This window comes from Lissotriton vulgaris, chromosome 4_1 (assembly GCF_964263255.1).
Source record: "Lissotriton vulgaris chromosome 4_1, aLisVul1.2, whole genome shotgun sequence".
Classification (NCBI taxonomy): Eukaryota; Metazoa; Chordata; class Amphibia; order Caudata; family Salamandridae; genus Lissotriton; species Lissotriton vulgaris.
Genome location: NC_141691.1, coordinates 1,311,915,056 through 1,311,937,320, shown reverse-complemented (window position 1 = coordinate 1,311,937,320; position 22,265 = coordinate 1,311,915,056). Strand labels below are relative to the sequence as shown.

Below are 22,265 nucleotides of genomic sequence, written 5' to 3'. Positions count from 1 at the left end.
GTAACATATTGTAGAAGTTATTGTGTAGTTTGCATTGTGTAATTTATATTGTGTTCACATTGTTATACACTCATTTTCTTTTTCACCCTTATTTACCTCTCTTTACTAATTTACACTCTTTTTTCATCGCTGTTTCTTTACTGCACTTCATTCACAACTTCTTAATCTAATAGGAACTATCTGCATTTCCTCTGTTCCTTCCACCACTTTTTATCTTTTTCATATTCTCTTAGTACCACTGCTTTAGTTTCCTAACCCTCTTTCTCTTTCTCCATTTTTTTTTCTTTCACACTCATTGTACTGTAGTTCAGTTAGTTCTTCCTTTTGTCTTTCTTTTACTCTCTCTCTTCTTTCTCTCTATTACTCCCCATGTGTTTCCCTTATTCACTTACATGTACCCTCTTTCACCCCTCTTTACTTATATTCACTGATATTTACTTTCCCTCAATCACTGCTATTCTTTTCCTCTGATTCCGTCACTACCTGTCATTCTCATACTTAACTGTCCTTCTTTTTACTTTCAACATCCATTTACATTCTCCCTTAACCTCTGCTTTAGTCTTCTTCCTAATTCTTCTTTATTTTGCTCCCTTATTCATTTTTCTTTTCTCAGTTACTTCCTTTTACACTTTTTATCTGTCTTACTATCTATTACACAGTCCCTCCTTCATTATTTTTTTTCTTTTTTTTTTGTTAGTGCGCTGACGGTACGCGCACCGGTGCGCGCACCGGAAGCGCACCAGAGTGAAATATAAAAAAAAAATATTTTAAATTAAAAATATTATCTCAATATACATTATAGTGTTCATTTTTACAAAAACATACTTTAGCAATTCACTAAAAAACACATAGGTATGAGTCTGTATAAAAAGTTAGGAATTAGCATTAAAAAAACCTATGAAATTCACTGAAAAAACCATAGGTTTCACACCAGTTATAGTTAGGAATTAGCATTTAAAAAACCTATGAAATTCACTGAAAAAACCATAGGTTTCACACCGGTTATAGTTAGGAATTAGCATTTAAAAAACCTATTAAATTCACTGAAAAAACCATAGGTTTCACACCAGTTATAGTTAGCTGGAAATTTTACTGATATAAAACCATTGAAATTCCCACGTTATAGTTAGTCGGACTCACTATAACTTGCGCGTGCAATGCACTGCTGATGACATCACATATTACATCACTCATGGTTTTTTCAGTGAATATAAATATATATATATATGGTAATCTGATCAAATCACAATGCCAAGTTTCATATTCCCTTTTAAAAATCAGTTTTTACTATTTTACTATATTTATAAAAATTGAATTTTACGAATATTTATCAATATAATGGAGCATCTACAAATGTGTACTAAAATGTCATGATATTTGCATTGTAGAATTACGAAAACTACATGTAAGTCTGTTTTCGAGTTTTATTACTCATTTGGCACGGTGTCATTTTAAAAATAGAAAAAAATTTGAGCATTTCATGTGATCAAGGGCTCTGTGTAGCCCGAAACACGTTGTGGCAGCAACTAGCACCAAATAAAAAAGAATTGAAGCACATATTTAAGTAGAGTCCGTTCTGTTTTCCTTATCGAAGCTTCAAAAGGAAAAAGGTTTATTTTGAAACCTTATCCAGGACGGCTTTCTTGGAGAAACGGACCCCCTCCCAAGTTGAGCAAAACGGCAAAAAGCCAGATCTGGTGAAAACCGGAATGAAATGGAAGTCTCAGGAGAACGCCGTAAAGCCCCCAGGCAGCGGGACAACACTTACCGAGTGTGGTCGAACCAGCGGGATCAGTGTCGGAGGACGCGGAAATCACAGCAATCGCAGAGGAGGTAAGAGGCACCCATAAGAGCCTAGTGGGAGGTGTGCAAGTGCGGAGAAACTGCAGAGAATAGCAGTGACCGCACGCCGACATACAGTGCAGTATATTGGCCGCCGACGTGCTCCGAGGGCGGGAGGAGGCAGCGGAGGAAATGTTTGCTGAAGTTACGAGCGTCCCTGTAGTGGGACAATCAAACAGAGAAAGCAGCAAAATAAATGACACCAGCCTCAAAGAACTATATAGAAAGCTAGAAAAACTGTTGAGATCAGAGCAAGTAAAATGGTGGGAACATCGATCGTTGTCCAAATACCTGGAAGAGGGCAGAGTCCCTAGGGGGCTACGAACCATGTTGGCCCCCAGCTACGACACTCCCAACCCCAACATGCTAAAAGAGTGGGGAGAATGCAACTTAGACTCGTCAAAAAAAATAATGGAGATCCTCATAAAATATGCAGACACTGATAGGAAAGAGCTACAAGTACAGATTGATGATATTAATTTGCAAATAAATACACTTGAAAATGGAAGTGTGCAACAGAAAATGAGAGAGGAAATGGTATTGCGGCTGAGGAAGGAGGAAGAGGTAGTCAAAAAAAGAAAAATCTACAAATTCCAGTGTGATAAAGTAGACTGCGAACAGGGTCAAATTTTCACAATTTCGCACAAATATGACAAGTGTAAAAGCAGCGAAAACAAATACAACTCACCAAAGAGAGGGGAGGCCAACAGGGGTACCCATGAGTGGAATGCAATCAATGTCGTCAATATCAGACTTCAGCTCCACCGCAGATACAGAATCGGAAGCAGAAACAAACCCCTAGTACATCAAGACAAACACGGAGCAACAAAAAAGGTCATACACTAGCAGAAGAATTTAATTTTTTACGAGATCAAAGATGCCAAACATTTTGTCGGAGGAAACCAAACAACTTTCCAAACAGAGGAGAAATGTAAGGCTTAGGCAAAGAAGGAAACGAAGGAGGGAGTGCGCAAAGCAAGAAAAAAATTAATAGGAGAGGATGGCGCCAAAAATAATCACCACTGGTTCTAATGAAAATTCCATCATTAATTTGGGTAACATAGATTTGAATCAAGCAGAGAAACAGTTTCTAAAATTGGGGTTATCATATTGTATGGAAAGTAATTTTGAATACCCACAGACACGGGTGGATATATATCAGTTTGTCCGTAAAATAAAGCTTCAGAAATTTCATCAACTGAGGAAGAATAAAATAACTACAGCAACCCCTATAGAAATACCTAATAGAAGCGATGCAGAGTTGATTGCTGCGGATGTCAATCTATTGTGTGACTTACATATGATGGAAAAAGAGATTTTAATTGGTGATGAAACCACTCAGGAAATGATGGACAATATGGAGATTAACATCAGTACTGCACCAATCACAAATTTTAAACCAAAATTGAAATTTGTGCCAGTAATGACAAGGGATTCTATTGATACTTTTAACGAAATAATTGCAACAGAAGTCCGAAAGCTGCATTCAAATACGCAAAAACAGAATAGAAATATAATGCTCAAGTGCAGAAATATCATCAATTAAAGAAAACATTAATTGAAAATTACTCTATCATCATTCATAACTCCGACAAAGGGGGAAATGTAGTCATTTGGCCCAGGCAGCAATATATGGAGGAGGCCCTGAAAAACCCGGGGGACCGCAATTGCTACAGATTGAGCTCTAAATTTGTTTTGAATACGAAAAAAATGAATTATTTGGCAAATTACTGGCATGGAAAAACAAAGGATTGAATAATCATGAAGAACTCAAATTCCTTAAAAATGAATACCCCCGAACGCCAGTAAAATATTTCATCCCAAAAATCCATAAGGACAAATCAAAACCTCCGGGCAGACCAATAATTTCTGCGAAGGACAGTTTATTGGAAAATGTATCAATATATGTAGACTCGATTTTACAAGAACACGTGAAGAGTTTACTGTCATATGTACAGGACACCACAGACTTTTTAAGACAGTTGCATGACTTCCAATGGGAAGATGACTATGTCTTTATATCAATGGATGTATCCAATTTATACACCTCCATTCATCATAGGGATGGTCTCAAAGCAATTGATTACTTCTTGAGCAAAAGACCCATTGAATTTCACACACACAATAGGTTTTTGATTGATCATACCAACTTCTGTCTAAATAACAACTTCTTCATATTCCAACAGCCGATATACCACCAGGAGAGAGGCATAGCGATGGGCGCAAGTTTTTCGTCCAGCTTCGCCTGTCTCCCTATGAGGTGGTGGCAGGAGAAGGTTGTTAAAATACAACATACTAAATATTGGACAGAAAATGTGATTTTGTGGGTTCGCTTTATTGATGACCTGTTTTTAATATGGCGGGGAGACACAACAAGTGCTGAGAATTTTATCTGTAAACTCAAAAATAATGATTTGAATTTGCAAATAACATTTGATTTAAGTGTAAAAAGTATATGTTTTCTGGATGTAAAAGTATATGTGCATGAGAAGATGTTGCATACAAGATTACATCGTAAACCCACGGCAGGGAACACAATTTTACATTCAAGTAGCTTCCATCCGCAACATACAATACAAAGTATACCGTATGGTGAAATGTTGCGCATTCGTAGGCTGTGCAGTAATGACGAAGATTTAAAAGTTGCACAACAAGAATGTAAAACGAGATTTCTTGCAAGAGGTTATGGGCATAAAATCACAGATCAAGCCATCACACGCACCACAAATATGTCCAGAAAGGATTTACTATTTAAACCTTCACGTAGCAAAACTAAACAGTCAGTAAAAAAAGATAACTTGTCTATTAGTCCTAGGCTTATCCTGATATACAACAAACAAAGGAATAGCTTAGTGAAAATCATTAAAAAGAACTGGCACTTGGTAAGGAGTGACTCAACAATAGGGGATAGAATGCCAGCTTCCCCTTACCGAAAAGCATGCAGTACTAGTGACCACTTAGATAGCAGTAGCCCGGAAGTTTCTGTGAATACCAACTGGCTTACAAAACGTAAAGGCTTTGTGCGGTGTACAACCTGCAAAGCATGTAAATATGGAGAGAATAAGACCTCATTCCATATACCGTTTAATGATAAGCCTAGGGATATCAACAAACTGCTAACCTGCAAATCTGAATTCGCAGTTTATGTACTCGAATGTGCGTGCGGACTAAGATATGTGGGTAGTTCATAAGAGGGTACTGCAACATTTACGTGCGATTACCAATAATGATAGTTCCTATCCGGTAGCCCGACATTTCAATGAAATACACAATAAAAATTTGAATCAGTTGAAATACTTTGTAATTTATAATGTTCCCCCGTTGCGACGAGGAGGAAATAGAGATGCAGTAGTCCCACTACCAGTCCCATGATGCAGCAAAAACGGGTGTCCAATGCCAAGGGGATCGCGGAGGGTACAATGTTCCAGTAGGTAGTTATACTTAGGATTGTTTTCCATAGGAAATCCTCAACATTCTATTTGGAATAACTTTGGCCCTGGTTGAAGAATCTTAGCGAATTTCTCAAAGAAGATGGCTCGGTCAGCTGCGCTCCTTCCCTGAAAGTTTGGGGGGGATTGGTCAAGTGGGAGCTGAGATATAAGGGGGGTCCCAAAACGTGTTTTCTGCATGTTATTTTCCATAGGACCTTTAGACTCGGCTACAGGTCGAACGGCTGAATGGATTTATAAGAAATTTGGCAAAACTGTAGAGTCCGGTTCGCAGATTACGTTTTTTTTGGAATGGTGTAAATCCGTTCAGTAGTTGTTGAGAAAATTAAAGTTAAAGTCAATTATATATCTATAGGCGCGCACGCGTGCGCGCACTCAAGCGGCTGCGCGTGAGCGGAATTTTTTTTTGCTGCGTGACGTCTGTTAACGTTCGATTCGAAGGAAATCAGGAAGTTTTGTTCGCCATTTTGTCACTGCGAGTAAATATATTGTTCATTTCAAAGCGTTGAAACGTGGAAAGGGGAGAAGGTAGAGATTGTTTTGCTGCGTAGCTTTTCTCAGTAAGGCCCTTAAACGCAAAAACATATAATTTTTCCCCGAAAAAAAATACGGGGTGCACGCACCCGGTCGCGCACACCTATTTACAAGAGTGTGAAAATGGAGATAAATCAGAAGTTTGAGTGCTTAGATATAAGGTGGCTCTGAAAAGAGCCATTGTGTTAATTGAGTGTTTTCTGCATTTATAAGTAAGTACCGATGCAGAGCCTGATGTTGCAGAGGAAGATTCTGTTTCCCTCATTCGTGAAATGAACACCGTCTCTCCTATAGACGTCTTGCATGTGGTATCGCAAGTTGTTGTGGTAAATAGAACCCATGCTATAATCTCTGAGGAACGCAGAAAAAGATTTATTTACATGCCTCCTTGCTTTCTCAAATTGTGCACAATGTTGATTGGACCAATTCCATTTCTGTCTTTGGCATATATTGGAATATACCAAGGCAGATCGAGGAAAAAGTGTCATCAATTGTCGAAAGGTGTCTTTTAGAAGCATTTCCAGACCTCCCCTAGTGATTGTCCCTAGATCGTTCCCACCACAGTGCACAATTATAAGGTCTGGTTCTGGGAGATGCATAAAAGTTTTCACCAATGGAATCAATTGGTGACATTTCAATCCTCTTTTGGCAATCCATGTTATGTGTACATTTGGTAAGCCGAGGTTGCAAATTCGTCTGCTTACTGCATATTTTTCACTCCAGTGAATATAACTGTGTCCTATAAGCCAGACCTTCATTTTCAAGGGATTTGTAGTCGTCCTCTGATCGGTTCTGGAAGTGGAATGGTAGTTAGAAGTTGAAATTCTAAATAAAGAAAAAGGAAGAGGCTGGGTGTGGTTAAAAAAATAAAAATGATTGGTTGATTGTAATAAGTGGAGATTGAACAGTACGTTGCATGTTAATGTTTATGTTAAACGAGAAGTACTATTGGGTGTGAAAAAACAAGACATGTAACAGAGCTGTGGATTGGCAGGTGTTTCTGGAGGGAAAATAGTCTTCTTAATTTGTTGTAGAACGTTGAGACATGAACTTTTGACCTGTGCCTTCAGCAAGGTGCAGAATGAGGTGTAACCATGAAAACAGCCGGAGATGGCAGTTGGTGATGGGTTCACTCTTTGGTGCCTCTGTGTCTGACTCTGTTCTGTGGTGGCAGGCGGACAACTGTTTGTTATTGTAGAGATGAAAGGGTGATAAGGAGAGAAATACGACATAGCGTTTGGCCTGTAGAAGCGTGGGAGCAGTGATTAAGTCTAAGTGAAGCGGAACTGTGGCGGTGCTTGGTAACAATAAAACCATTTTTTTAACAGTGGTATAACTGTCTGTACGGTGCGCGACCTACTAAGAAAAAGTTCACGGGCCGTAATTGGCTTGCAGGTTCTAGTATCAGTAAGTGAGGTCGAGAAAAGAAAACATTCAGGACTTTATTTATGAAGGCCTTGCGCCACCGGTGCGTCACTGTTTCCCATTTTAAAAAATGAGGCACCGGCGGCGGAAGGTCTTCATAAATAAGGTCCTCAGTGACTACAGTTAAGGTTATGTGGAACCCATGAATAGTTTTTCAATATGAAATCATTTCAGTTGAGATTATGGATTAAAAGAGAAACCGTGAATATTTGAAATGTTTATTTAGAAATGTACTGTTTTAAAGGCAAATCATTATGTAATATGAGTACAGAAATTGCAAAAAACACAGTAATTGGTATTGTCAGTAGTACATGGAATACAAACGCTATAGTTGAAGAAAAATGAATACAGTCGGAAAAAAACATTGTACACTCTTAGAAGGAAGTATATTATATTTTAATAAATGGAAGAAGGTCTCTGGCCTTTCAGTTTAGGAACGATATATGAAAATGCAAGAGGTTAGACATCATTACTTTATCAATCAGCTGTCTACATGCAAAGCACTATCAAGTTTGTGTTATGTTACTGTGTACGGGGAAAAAAAGGCGCCAAAAGCGACAAAATGGCGAGAGGTGCATGTATGTCATCTGTTGGATGCTGCGCAAATCACTATTGAGGAGAACTACTGTATTGAGATATCTTTTGAAGGTTGCAGTATTGCATTTGAAATACAGCACAAGTAACAATGGAAATATTGTTGAAAGAACATATTTTTCTGTAAAGTATTTTAAATTAATAATTTTATAGAAAATTAAAGGAGCAGAGGCGTGTGAGGTGGAAATAAGCAGTTGAGATGCGAAATGGCGTTTACAGTTATAAAAAACTTGTTTATAATTTACACATTAATTAGGGTACATGTAGCATATATTAGCGAGTTTTGCATCGAGTACGTTTGAAATAACCTTAGATAAGATATGCAATAGAATTGTTGAGATTAGACTGTAAAAAAATAAAGTTGAAAATCGAGTAGCTGAAGAAACAAATGTAGTCCACATAAAAGACCAAAATTTAAACAACACAAAATCATAATGTCCACTGTTAGTAAAGCCAATAGGTCTGTTCTTCAAAAGAAAATATGGAAAAGAACGTGAATAATATAGGGAAGCAAAAGGAAATGAGGACGTCAATGGCTTGTATAAGAGTTATTGAAGCATTGTTTAGGCAAAATAGGTAACTTCTGCTTGTAACAGGAAATCACTTTTATGATTTGAAAGTATGTCAGCTATCCAATGGAAAAGAGTAAAGCAGTACTCATGATCTGTTAAAATCGGAGCCTCTTTTATTATCAGAGGGCAGCTCGGTGGGTTTTCGATGTAGTTCTCTGTTAGGAAAGAGTTAACCGTCCATTGTGTAGGCAAAGTATGCAGCAAGTGCTTCTAACAGGAAATCATTGTTATCATCTGAAAACATGTCAGCCATCCAATTGAGAAGATGAAAGGAGCATTCATGATCTGTCATTATTGGAGCGTCTTTTACCATCATAGGGCAGCTCGGTGGGTTTTTCGATGTAGCTCTCTGTTAGGAAATCTTGCGCCGCTGCGAATATATTCCAATGACCCAGAACTCCTTGTATCGCTGCAAAGGCCATAAACCCTCCGTTGTAACAAAGCTGTTCATGATCAAGTAACGGATTCATGAGGTGATTGTAATTCGGTTCAGGAGGTACCAAATTGCAGAGACATAAATCCAGGGCCCACGTGAAATCACAGCTCAGGCAATGAAATACAGGCTGCACACAGGTGAAATACGAATATCGAAATGTTAATCGATATGAAGTATTCAAAGTTGAGAGTGGTAAGGTGCCGTAGTACAGAAGCATTCTCTGTCGAAATAGTTCTAAGTAGTCCGGCTCGTTTGCGAAGGCAGGAGGGACATCCATTTTGAATTTCCCAAGATGGTAAAGGAAACGGCGCAGCACTGCCGGTTGTATAGCAACTCCACAGAATTAGGTCGCCGGCTATGCAGTGGAGAGGAGCAGAATGACTTGATACATTTTCTAGGAGTCTAGTCACTTATATATTGCTTAGTAGTTATCAAAAAAGTAGCTTTTCTTGAAGTGGAGGATACGTTAAAAAATAAGGGAGGTATTTGACCAAGTTGTAAAGCAAGGTCAATTTTTTTTTACATCAATGCTGTTTTCTGTGAATGTTAGCTAAGTGAAAGATATGTGTGTGAGCAGATGCAACGTTCAGTTTTAAATGTGACAATGGAGCTCTTGTTCATGTCTTCCGATTCAAGGTCGGTATTCGCTGCCAAATGCAAAGATCAAGAAGCGCATGCGTGGGGTAGATAGTCTGCATTCTTAAAGGAAAGGAAATGAAGAGTTATTTTTCCCGCGTTAGCATTGTCGTTTAAAAAGTTACAGTGATTTTCATTATATGTTAAGAAAGTGTCACTGATGAAGACTGAAAAAAAATCCTTATAAATAACAGGGACTGGTGTATTTTAGAAAAGGTGTGTAACATTACATGAATTGTAAAAAAAAAAAAAAAATGTAATTGAAAGTGTATGGTTTGAAAATGAAAAGTAGAGGTTTATAGTTCACGTTTTGAAAGCGGTTCTAGAGGGTCAGATGCATGATAGATTTATAAAAAATAGAACATGTTTTTCAATAGTATTATGGAAAAAATATGTGCCTTTATGTACTATTTAGATTATCTGCCTGTTGCCTATTCTTTGAGTTTTAGTAATCCTGTGTCTTATAAGTTTTCCAGGGGCGGTTTGAGGTTCATGGTGGGTTTGGGCAGGGAGGGTAGGTTGGGGGTTTGTAATAGGGGGTCCGGGTGGGGTGGAGTGTGGAGTTTAGTAAAGAGAGAGGGGTTAGGGGGTTTGGTAATGAAGCAGAGTCAGAGGACGCCAAATTTCTTTTATGGGGTGCCATGGAAATATGTATTTATTCTCAGAGGTTTATTATATTAAGGATATATATTAACATGGTGGCTCTTGTCGTTTTGAGGTTCTGTGCATGTGTATAATGCTGGCCCTGTAGTTTTTGTTTATGGACCTTATTACGACACACAGGGGAGCCACGTTGCACAGTGTGAGATCAGAGACTTAGGAAATAAAACTTTATAATTGTAAGGGCTCTAAGCGATACAAATCGCCCGTTCTCGGTGTAAAAAATATCACCGCTATTGGTGGTATTTTCTACGGTGTTAGTGCTCAAAGGAGAATAGTAACATATATGTGAAATAAAATTATGTAACAGGCTCAGCATTTCAGATTATCGCGTGAAAACAAAAGTTGTTCTCACATAGCAATAAGCAATAAGTCTCTTATAATTAAGGGACGGAGTGTATATAGTGCTATTTACTACTCTGCTATGTGAACGATGTTGAATATTTCATAAGAGGAGGCTTTAAAAGTTTTTCGATAAACTGGTTTTCCAGGGAAGTGGGTGGAGTGTTCCGTGTAAATTGCAGAATAGAAACTAGTAAGAACCAATTGGAAGTGTTGTTTTAAAGTCACATGACTGCACATGCGTGTCTCGACGCCTGTACGCGATAGGTGGGTGCGCGCACCCGGTCGCGCACTAAATGTAAGCGGTGAAAAAACATCCTATAATATGCTCTTGGAGCACGTTTTGGCAGAAAGAGTTAGTTCTGAAAATAACTTTTTTTTTTTTGGAAACAAGTGTTATGATGCTTTTGATTTCTTAAAGTTGCTACGACATTTTTCAGTATGTCATACTATCCAAATAAAGTGAAGAAATGTAACTTTTCTTGGAGCATTTATGACTCTCAATTTTGTGTTTAATTAGAGTAAAGCTTTGCTCTCCGTATACAAGAAGTTTTCCAAAGTTCGTGCATTCCATGTGCACGTTCGCCAGATATGGTTTCAAGTCCATTTCAGCACTCGATGGAGATACAGGTCGTCCACTGGAAGATGTGCTGATTACTTCTGATGGTAATAGCGTGGCCTCCGTTTTTCTTGTCAAAGGTGGTCGCTCATTTCCTTCAGATTCGGAAGATGAATGCGGAACGGTAGCCATTGCAGCGAAGTCTTCGGGAAGATGTTCGACGTTGTTCTCTCTTGAGAGTAGAAAAGAAAGTGATGGAAGTGGGTGGAGTGCTGCGTGTAAATTCCAGAATAGAAACTACCAAGAACCAATTAGAAGAGTTGTTTTGAAGTCACATGACTTCACATGCAAGTGTCAGGTCCTGTACGCGATAGGAGGGTGCGCGCACCCGGTCTCGCACTAAAATAAAGCGGCGAAAAAACATCTCATAATATGCTCTTGGAGCACGTTTTGGTAGAAAGAGGTAGTTCTGAAAAGAACTTTTTTTTTTTTTTTTTTTTTGGAAACAAGTGTTATGATGCTTTTGATTTCTTAAAGTTGCTACAACATTTTTCAGTATGTCATACTATCCAAATAAAGTGAAGAAATTTAACTTTTCTTGGAGCATTTATGACTCTCAATTTTGTGTTTAATTAGAGTAAAGCTTTGCTCTCCGTATACAAGAAGTTTTCCACAGTTCGTGCATTTCATGTGCACGTTCGCCAGATATGGTTTCAAGTCCATTTCAGCACTCGATGGAGATACAGGTCATCCACCGGAAGATGTGCTGATTACTTCTGATGGTAATAGCGTGGCCTCCGTTTTTCTTGTCAAAGGTGGTCGCTCATTTCCTTCAGATTCGGAAGATGAATGCGGAACGGTAGCCATTGCAGCGAAGTCTTCGGGAAGATGTTCGACGTTGTTCTCTCTTGAGAGTAGAAAAGAAAGTGATGGAAGTGGGTGGAGTGCTGCGTGTAAATTCCAGAATAGAAACTACCAAGAACCAATTAGAAGTGTTGTTTTGAAGTCACATGACTTCACATGCAAGTGTCAGGTCCTGTACGCGATAGGAGGGTGTGCGCACCCGGTCTCGCACTAAAATAAAGCGGCGAAAAAACATCTCATAATATGCTCTTGGAGCACGTTTTGGTAGAAAGAGGTAGTTCTGAAAAGAACTTTTTTTGTTTTTTTTGGAAACAAGTGTTATGATGCTTTCGATTTTTTAAAGTTGCTACTACATTTTTCAGTATGTAATACTATGAAAATGAAGTAAAGAAATTTATCTTTTCTTGGGGCATTTATGACTTTCAATTTTGAGTTGAATAAGAACGAGGCTCTGCTCTCCGTACAAAAGAATTTCTCCAAACTTGTTGCATTTCATGTGCACCTTCGCAAGATATGGTCTCAAGTCCATCTCAGCACTCGATGGAGATACAGGTCGTCCACCAGAAGATGTGCTGGCCACTGATGGTAATAGCGTGGCCAGGGCTCTTGTCGATGCTTTTGCATAATGCTCAGGGTGCCTTTGTTTAACATGCCGCTGCATGGTGTGTATAGAAAAGGAATATTTTTTATTTGGATTTCCCCTTGAGAGCTCCGAATTGCATATCGTGCAGGTTACTTTTGGCGCATTCACTTTCTTTTGATCTTTAGGATAAGTAAAAAATTGCCAAATGAAAGATTCCTTTTTTCTTCTTAACGGTGGTCGCTCATTTCCTTCAGATTCAGAAAATGAATGCGAAAGGGCAGACATTTCAGCAAAGTTTTCCGGAAGATGGTCGATGTTGTTGTCTCTTGAGAGTAGAAAAGATTGTGAGGAAAGTGGGTGGAGTGCTTCGTGTAAATTCCAGAACAGAAACTACTAAGAACCAATTGGAAGTCTTGTTTTCAAGTCACATGACTTTACGTGCGCTTCTCAGGACGTGTAGGCGGTGACACTATCTAGTTACGAACGTGATTACATACTTAGGAACTAGCATTCAAAAAAACTATGAAATTCACTGAAAAAAACATAGGTTTATGTGATGTCATCAGCAGTGCATTACACGCGCAAGTTATAGTGAGTCCAACTAACTATAACGTGGAATTTCATTGGTTTTATGTCAGTAAAATTTCCAGCTAACTATAACTGGTGTCAAACCTATGGTTTTTTCAGTGAATTTCATAGGTTTTTCAAATGCTATTTCCTAACTATAACGTGTGTAAAACCTATGGTTTTTTCAGTGAATATATATATATATATATATATATATATATATATATATATATATATATATATATTCACTGAAAAAACCATAGGTTTTAGGGACGTTATAGTTAGAAATTAGCATTTAAAAAACCTTAGAAATTCACTGAAAAAACCATAGGTTTCAGGGACGTTTTAGTTAGTTGGACATTTACCTCCTACAAAACCAGAGACATTTGCCCGTTATAGTTAGTAGAGCTAACTATAACTTGCGCCCCCCACAATGTACTTTTAGGCCAGCAGAGGGAGTAAAGTTTTATTCAAACAGGATTGTTAGATTTCAAATTAGTGAGGCCCTTACCTGCTGAAGTCCAAAGTGTGAATTGAGCCTGTCTGTCTCCTAGGAGATTCTGAACAGGAGAAGCAGCTGCCCAGCCCCCACCCCGAGGCCAGCAGACCATTGGCTATTCAGCTACCAGGCAAGTCTGAGCCCTCCTCTCACACCTGCCCAGGCCCCTTAAGGCCTTGCTGGGAGCACCTCAAATCATTCTCCTCCATCTTGTGAGTTGCAGCCTACCTGTGCCCCAGATTGCATTGAGTGGAGTCCAGGAAGTGGTAAGGAGACAGACTAGTGCTCTTTCTTCCCAAGACAAAAAAGTTGTTTAAAAAACTATTTTCACTTTCTGTGTTTACTGTCTATGTCTGTGGTTGTTACAGTTAAAAATTGTAGTTTTAGCTTGCATGTAATTGCATATTTTATCACCTGTGTTGTGTTTTAAATTTGTGTTTTTCCCTGCCCGTGATTGCCTCCATTTAGTGTGTTGAATTGTGGGATTTGCAGTCCAACCTCTGTAGTTTGTCCCTCTCATTCCTTGGTGACAATTCTGTTTCCCTCCAAATTTCTCCTTTGCTCTGTGCTAAGACCTGTATGTTAAAACAGTGCACTCCCAGCCACCATTTTGTGTTCACAAGCCAGTGAAGCCTCCCCCCCCCCAGCAACAGGGATTTTTTCTACATCAGAGGGTGCTTCTGTGAGCAATTTAAACTCTGTTTTCTAGGGCTTGTGCACTTCACTTTTTGGCCAGCAGGGGGAGTAACGTTTTATTCAAAAAGTATTGTTAGATTTCAAGTTAGTAAGGCCCTTACCTGCTGAAGTCCAAAGTGTGGATTTAGCATGTCTGTCTACTAGGAAATTCTGAACAGGAGAAGCAGCTTCCAACTCCCTGGCCAGCAAACCTTGTCTGAGGTCCCTGGGGCCTTATATGGTCTACTAGTGGTTGGTATATGTCTACACAGATTGGTGGTTGTATCTGGTGTGTCTATTGGATTAGGGTTAATGTCTTCATTGGTTGGGTATTTGAGGGTTATGATTGGTTTCTGGGTCTGTGATTCAATCATTGTAGGTTTGGGACTAGGGCTAGGGTTAGGATTTCTATTGGAAGTAAGGACTAGGGCTTCCTATGTTATTGGTTGTTGGGAGTAGGGTGGGACTAGGGCTAGAGTTAGACCTTTAATTGGAAATAACGATTAGGGCTTCTGGTGTGATTGGTTGTTGGACTAGGTGTGGGACTTAGAGTAGGATTAGGCTTTCTATTGGAAGTAGGGACCAGGGCTACCTGTGCCATTGGTTGCATGGACTTGTTTTGGAACTACTGGTAGGGCTTTATTGGACGTAGAGATCAGGGTTTTAAAACTGATTGGGTGCTTGGACTAGGGCTAAGATTGGCTGTAAGGTCCTGGTTTCCAAGTGGTTCCTAGATTTTAGAGCTAGTGTCAATATATCTTCTAGCCCAACCTTCTGACTCATCTGAAACTTCTTCTACTACTCCTTCCAATGCACTACCCTATCTCTCATCCTATACATCTTTCAATATATCCTCTACATCCACTCTTTCATTCATCCCAAAACCCATACCACTACTATGATTGCCAAAATAACCCTCTCTAGACTCTCTCCTACTCTACCCCTCAGTGTATCATCTGACACTTCTTTTACTATACCGATCCCCTAAAACAAACCTTTCTAAACTCTTTCCTCCGAGTCCTCCCCTCCTACCTATTTGAAAGACACCAGATATTTACTGAACCATCTGATCAATATACAATATAATGAAGACGAAATGCTTCTAGTTGGACTAGACATAAATGTAAATGTGCAGGAATTTATATAGCGCAAATCACCAACCGGTTTCTAAGCGCTTGCTTAGGGAACCCGTCCTGGTATTCCCCTGTGAAATAACCCCGGCAGGGTATCCGCAAGGTGAAAGCCAGGCATCCCGCCGCGAGGGGTCGTCGTGGATATTAAGCAAGCTATTGCCCAGAGTCGCAGAGTGTGAACCCGTGAATCAAGTAGGCACCGGAGCGAGAATTGTCGAGTCCATGGACATTTTTAGGACTCAAGACCCAGCAGAGCCGGGAATTGAACCCTGGTCCTGGGCTGACCTCTGCTTCCAGGTCTGCCTCCTCTAACCAGTGAGCCACACTTCTACACTTCACACGTAGAAAGTCTATATACGAGTCTCCCACAACAAAAGACCTTGGAGACTCTAGAAACTATTCTTTTTTCTGGCAGGTGGCAGCACAGAACACCAAACCACTTTGTACTAAAATGTTGTAAATTGGCCTTAATGGAAAACTATTTTGAGTATGATGGCCAGCTATTTGTACAAAAACATGGTACATCCATGGGGAGCAACTTCATGCCTTCAGTAGCAGGGCTCTATGTAAGTGACTTCGAATCCAAATATGTCTTGTATAACAGCAATCCTTTCGTTGTCCAAATTTTTTGGGGGAAAAGATTTATAGATGACATCATTGTCATCTGGCAGAATAACAACAATTTGCAAGAATTCATCAATTGGCTAAATGAGAGAGATGAATGTTTGAAATTGACATTTACTGCAGACAAAAATGAATTGGACTTCTTAGACATATCCCTGTATGTAGAACAAAATAAGATCCAAACAAGAACATACTACAAACCTACAACTAAGAATAGCTTATAATCATGTTATAGCTTCCATCCCAAACCACTAAGAGAAAACTTGCCATATGATCAATTCTTGAGATTAAAACGCATCTGCAGCAAGCTAGAAGATTATAAAATCCAGGCTAAATAACTAACAACCAAACTGGCAAACAGAGACTACCCAAGGAAGATTGTAGAGAAATGCCAGAAGAGAGCAAGACACCAACCACGGGAATGCCTTCTAGATGCTGCCCCTAAAGAAAATGAAGAAAATGCAATCACGTGGGTGACAACATATAGTGCAGCAAGTAACAAAGTTAAGAAGATAATCAATAAGAACTGGAAGATTATCACATCGGGTAATTTGAAATGGCAAAAACCAAGGTTTGCTAATCGCAGAACCAAGAATTAGAAAGACTTATTGGTTCACACTCGACCACAAAAAGATCTGAAGTCGGGAGCATCACAAGATCTTGGAACATGGTTCCAATAACTGGACATTATCTGTGTGGTGCATGTACAGTATGCAAACTAACATCAGCATCAAAAACTCTATCATTATCTGAAAACCTACTCTGGACTCAACGTCAGCATACTAACTGCAACTCATCCCATATAATCTATATGATTACTTGTCCATGTGGACTTCAATATATTGGGATGACGTGTCGCAAAGCAAAAGTGAGAATTGGCGAGCATAAGAGCAACATAAATACAAAAAAAAAACAACAAAAATGAGCAAACATTTTTTGGAGTCTAATCACAAAGCAGATGAATTAAATTGGACAATAATAGAGATATTAACCAATAAGGACAACAATGCAGAGAGAATCCTATTTGAAAGAGAAAAAAGATGGGTGGATTGCCTAAAAACAAATAGCCAAGGACTGAACGATGACATACCATGGTATCAACTCTCATGATTCATCCTGATCTATTGAATTAGGGATGAATTACTCATTCTCTTAATTGTCCCGATTCAGGCTTTTGCATAACTGAAATGAAAATAAATACACACTGTTGTTACTGTGGTCTCCTAAAGTGCCCCCAAGATGAAGCAACCATCTGCAAATATATGTATACCAATGCCTGTGCAGACATACCATCTCCTCATAATAATATTAGCACTTACTCTGGTAATTGTAATATAAAAGGCCGAATAGCTATCCAATGTTATACACCATTACTAAATAATTTATTCTTCACACAGTTCTATACATTACAATTAGGAAATGAAAGCGAAAAATTAACTTTATTGACACAAAGTTCGTAACATTATACAGGAGTCTTTCTCCCGTGCTGAGTCCATTGTAGGTATTGATAATAGCAAAAGGACCGAGGAAAGGCACCCGTCACTTCCGGGGGTAGCGGCAGCACAAGCAAAAGACTTCCATAGAGCTGGTGAGAACTGCCATGCCCCCATAACCACAAGGAGAAAACCAAGTAAGACCGTTCCTTTAACAATGTATTTCCTTTTAATATAGGCGACTGAGAAGACTATCTCTTAACCCCCAAAGGAAGTATTATCTAAGGACTTAAGAGGTACGGCTAGAATAACAAACGCTTATTAGCCACAGACGTTAATAATAGTTATGAGTTATTTTTGGCAATACAAATGTTATAAGAGGGGCAACTCTTTAGGAATCATGATAATAATGATCACGTAACGCATTACTCACTTTTTAACGTAGGGGACATTTTACACACTATGAGTCCACCATACAATTAGTATCAAGTCCACAAATAAAGCACGCTAAGTGCAATCTTTATCTTAAGAAATTGGAACTTAAGATAAACCATTTTCACATCAAATGGTGAAAGATAGGACGAACTTGACATCCTCAGTAACATGTTCACAGTATTTTTTCCTATCACTAAATTAGTGTTTGCAGTTTTTTCCTATCACTAAATCAGTGTTGAAGTATTTAGACATGCATATAGGGTTATATATGAAAAATAGATATTTATATATAGTTTTTTCTTCGGTTGTAGGTACTACTGACCTCACTAAACAGAAGGTGAAGAATATAACCACTGTTGTACTACACAAATTGTGCGAGTATTTTAACTTTCATCTCGGTCCTGAAGAAAGCCCCCCAGACCCAGCTGGGCACAGTGGGGCTGAAACATGTCGACCAACTATGACCAAATTTGATGTATAGTAGATCTAGTAACACGATCCACATCTATATGAAATTATTTTTAATAATTCTTGAATCACACATCCTTATTAAAAATTTATTTTGGTGATCATAGAATTTATTAGACTCACAAACATACTTTTTTTGAGAGCACCATTTCTGGACACTGCTACATAGCCAGTGGTTACCTCCGGGTGGAGGTTGCAAACAACTATATAAAGACCCTATGATGATGCACCCACACTATGTATAATGGCGGAGAACCAAGATATACCACCACGCTGCTTACATGCATGTATGAGGGTTTTTTAAGAAGGTCTCCAAAGAGCCCTAGTGCTGTAGTATCAAGTGTTCCACTCTCCATTTAATATTTTGATTACTTTGCCTGGAAGCTGAGTGGATCCACAAATTCTACCTCCCTCCGATTTATGAATTATATATATTTATGCCAAGCTGTATTGAAGAAATGTTGTATAAGTGTCTGAATGGATGATTTAGTAGGTGTGGGACTGATTGTATAAGTGACTAATTAAGTGTATCTTACTGAATGCATGGGTTAGTGAGTATACTGTGTAAATGTATGTATCCATCTGTCAGTTGGTGTAGAAGTGGCTGCATGGGTTGGTGAGTAGCTACATGACTGTCTATATGGGTTATTGATTGGTTGTCTGAGTATCTGTATGGGTGCCTGAGTGTATTTGTGAGTGGGTGGGTGGTAGATGACTGTGCATAGATATGTGAGTGGGGGATTCACTGGCTATATGGGTTCAGGAGTGCAACTGTGAAGGGCTGCATTGGTTGGTGAGTGTGTGTATGGGTGTGTTGGTGAGTGAATGGATGTCCCAGTGGTATATGTGTGAGTAACTACAGATGTGAAAGGCAGTATATGTGAGATTAAGGGGGAAAATATAAATTACTATAAGTGAGAGTGAGTGATTGTGAGAGTGGGTGTATGGATAAGTGTCTGCTTGTATGAGTGATTGTATAAGAGAGTAAGTATGTGTTAGTATTTGTATATTTAAGTGAGCTGGATTGTGTATAACAATGTAGGTGATTAAATGGGTGTGATTCATTCTTTGTATGACTGAGGAGGTGTGTGAGTAAGTCTATGGATGAGTGGCAGTGTGTGAGTGTATGTATAGGTGTATGAGTGCATATGATAGTGCTGTATTGATGAGTGACTGCACGTATGAGTTACTGTATGGGTGAATGAGTGGATGTGTAAACCTAAGAATCAGTGAGTGGGTATGTAGTAACTGGTATTGGTATGTCTATGGTTTTGAAAATCGCAGTCTGTATTTTAAAATGGGTGTATCAAAGGTTATATTAGGGTGTGAGGAGGTGCATCACATTATCACATGGATGATGTCATCAGTGATGTAACTTGATATGTCATCAGTGATGTCGTTGACCATGTCATGAGTGATGCAATATGTGACGTCATCAGCAGTGCATTGCGGGGGCGCAAGTTATAGTTAGCGCTACTAACTATAATGGCCGCATTTCTCTGGCTTTGAATTTTTTTGTGTGATATTTTGTAACTTTAATATCCTAAAAATAGTTTTTGTCATATTTTGTGTTTGTTATTAAAAGTATATAATGTCTTCTTTTTTATTAAATACTAAAATATATATATTTTTTAGAAAAGTTAAGTCGCACACCCATCGTGTACCTATCTCAGTGGGTGCACAGACTCAAACCGCCATATTGGTGAAGTCGTTAAGGATGTGTGTTTCAGCCAGCTCACTCCACATACGCTTACAGGGAAGGAACGATACCGCTACATGTCCCAGGTCTTCCCTGTAGTGTTCTGTTGATCACAGGACTAGCTGTCAGCAAGCCACATCCACTCCCTCACGGCTGGTTTACACCCACACCACACCCATGCAGCACAGGCGTCACAGGACATGTCACCCTGCCAATAAAAAGGGCCGGGTGCACGTGCTGGACACCATTTCCATTCTCTCCCATGACTTGAAGTACACAGAGTTGATGGGAGCCGGGGCACTTTGCCCGACACTGACCTCCCGCCACGTGGCAATGACTTGAGTTCCACTGAGTTAGTGCCACCAGAGCTGAGCGGGTGTGCAGCCTGCGATGATGCATAGCCTTCGATACACCATCCTGGCAATCAAGATCAGATTTGAATTGTGAGCTCGGCTGGACCGCGTGTACGCCACTCAGAGATGACTCCTGGGCACGGTGCAGCAGAATGCGCTGGGGGCCTGACCACCCCCCCTACTACCACTGAGGCAGGCCAGAACAGGACAGCGGACCTTCCCAAAACGGCATGGCCCCTCAGCCACAAAATAGCTGAATGTTGGGAGAGGTGGGAACCAAGTATGTGTGAAGTAGGCAAGTCACCCATCAATAACAATGCACACAATGCCAAGTGTAGCGGTGATGTGCTGGACAGACCTCACTATGCAGAGCACAGACCTCTCTATGTATACATATACTGCTGGTGCTTGCAGTGTTGTGGACAGTGGACGCAACCATGTTACCTCAGGCAGTGGCGAAGATCTCGGTAATGTAGCTGTGTCGTCCCCCCATGTAAGCGAAGCGGGCTGGTCCAATGTACGCCACTCCAGCGTAGGAGTGCAAATAAATAGGCTGGGTCTCTGGGTGTGGTTCACTTCTGGGAAGGCCAACGCGTCTGCCAGAGCGTTGGCCCTCACTCTGCCATGAGGCCGCCGCCGTAACCGCCAGCCTCCTCGACACAGGACCCCTGCGAACCCAGCGGCATAGCACCGCAGAGATATATCTGTACAGACTACTGCCTTCGATGTACACCGCGGACACCAGGGCTCACAAATCAGATCGAATCGCGATTGCAGATGATGCAGTCCAGTAGGCAACAGACATTTCTACCAGTGCAGCCCTCCTGGAGCAGTGCTATAGGTGTCACTAATTCAATGCACCACAAGACATTGCCACGTAGCCTTATTAAGGCAGAATTCATTAGGCAAAAATTATTGCTACCAGTGTGGCCCACCCGGACTACGCATTATCGCAGGCTGTGCACACGCTGAATGCTTCAGGGACCACTAACTGTACAGCTCAACTCAACGCCACTTGGCTGTGGGCCCTTGTTGACCGCTGCCTTCGGCCTACACTGCGGACAGCAGGGCTCACAATTCAGATCGAGTCGCGATTGCAGATGATGCAGTCCAGTAGGCAACAGCCATTGCTCTCAGGGCGGCCCGCCCAGAACACGCATCATCACAGGCTGGGCACACGCTCAGTGCTTCAGGTGGCACTAACTCAGTGCACTAAGTGCACCACGTACCCTTATTAAGGCAGAATTCATTAGGCAAAAGACATTGCTACCAGTACAGCCTGCCCTGACCATGCATCATGGCAAGCTGCGCACACGCTGAATACTTCTGGTGCTGCTAACTGGGCAGCTCAACTCAATGCCACGTGGCTGTGGGTCCTTGCTGACCACTGCCTCCGACCTACACTGTGGACAGCAGGGCTCACAATTCAGATCGGGTCATGATTGCAGATGACGCAGTGAAATAGGTAACAGACATTGCTACCAGTACAGTCCGCCTGGACCATGCATCATCGCAGGCTGCCCACACACTGAGTACTTCAGGTGCCACTAACTCTGTGTAGCTCAAGTCAATGCCATATGGCTGTAGACCATTGCTGACCATAGCATCTCGCCTACACTGCGGTCAACAGGGCACACAATTCAAGATTAGTACCGATGCAAATTGGGTAAGAAACTATAATCGGATAAGAAGACCAAATGCTCCCAATCTGTGCAGCTCAAGTCAACGCTATGTGACTGTGGGCATTTGCTGACCGCTGCCTCTGGCCTACACTGCGGCCAGCAGGGCTCACAATTCAAATTCAGTCTAGATTCATTAATTTCAGAGTCCAGTAGGCTACTAACTATAATGTCCCTGAACCCTACATATTTCGATAATGTATT

General features: G+C 40.3%; 1 protein-coding gene across 3 annotated transcripts in view; it reads right to left on the bottom strand.

Moving 5' to 3' along the window:
- The window catches only part of DSEL (dermatan sulfate epimerase like), a 148,257-nt gene that overhangs the window by 49,367 nt on the left and 76,625 nt on the right, over window positions 1–22,265 (bottom strand). The window contains exon 1 of one of the 3 annotated variants that reach the window (XM_086965548.1): window positions 17,085–17,178. The exons of the other annotated variants lie outside the window; for them this stretch is intronic. The gene's annotated coding sequence lies outside the window, so the exon portion shown is untranslated. Of the gene's footprint in view, window positions 1–17,084; window positions 17,179–22,265 lie in introns of those variants that run through there. 3 annotated transcript variants of the gene reach the window in all.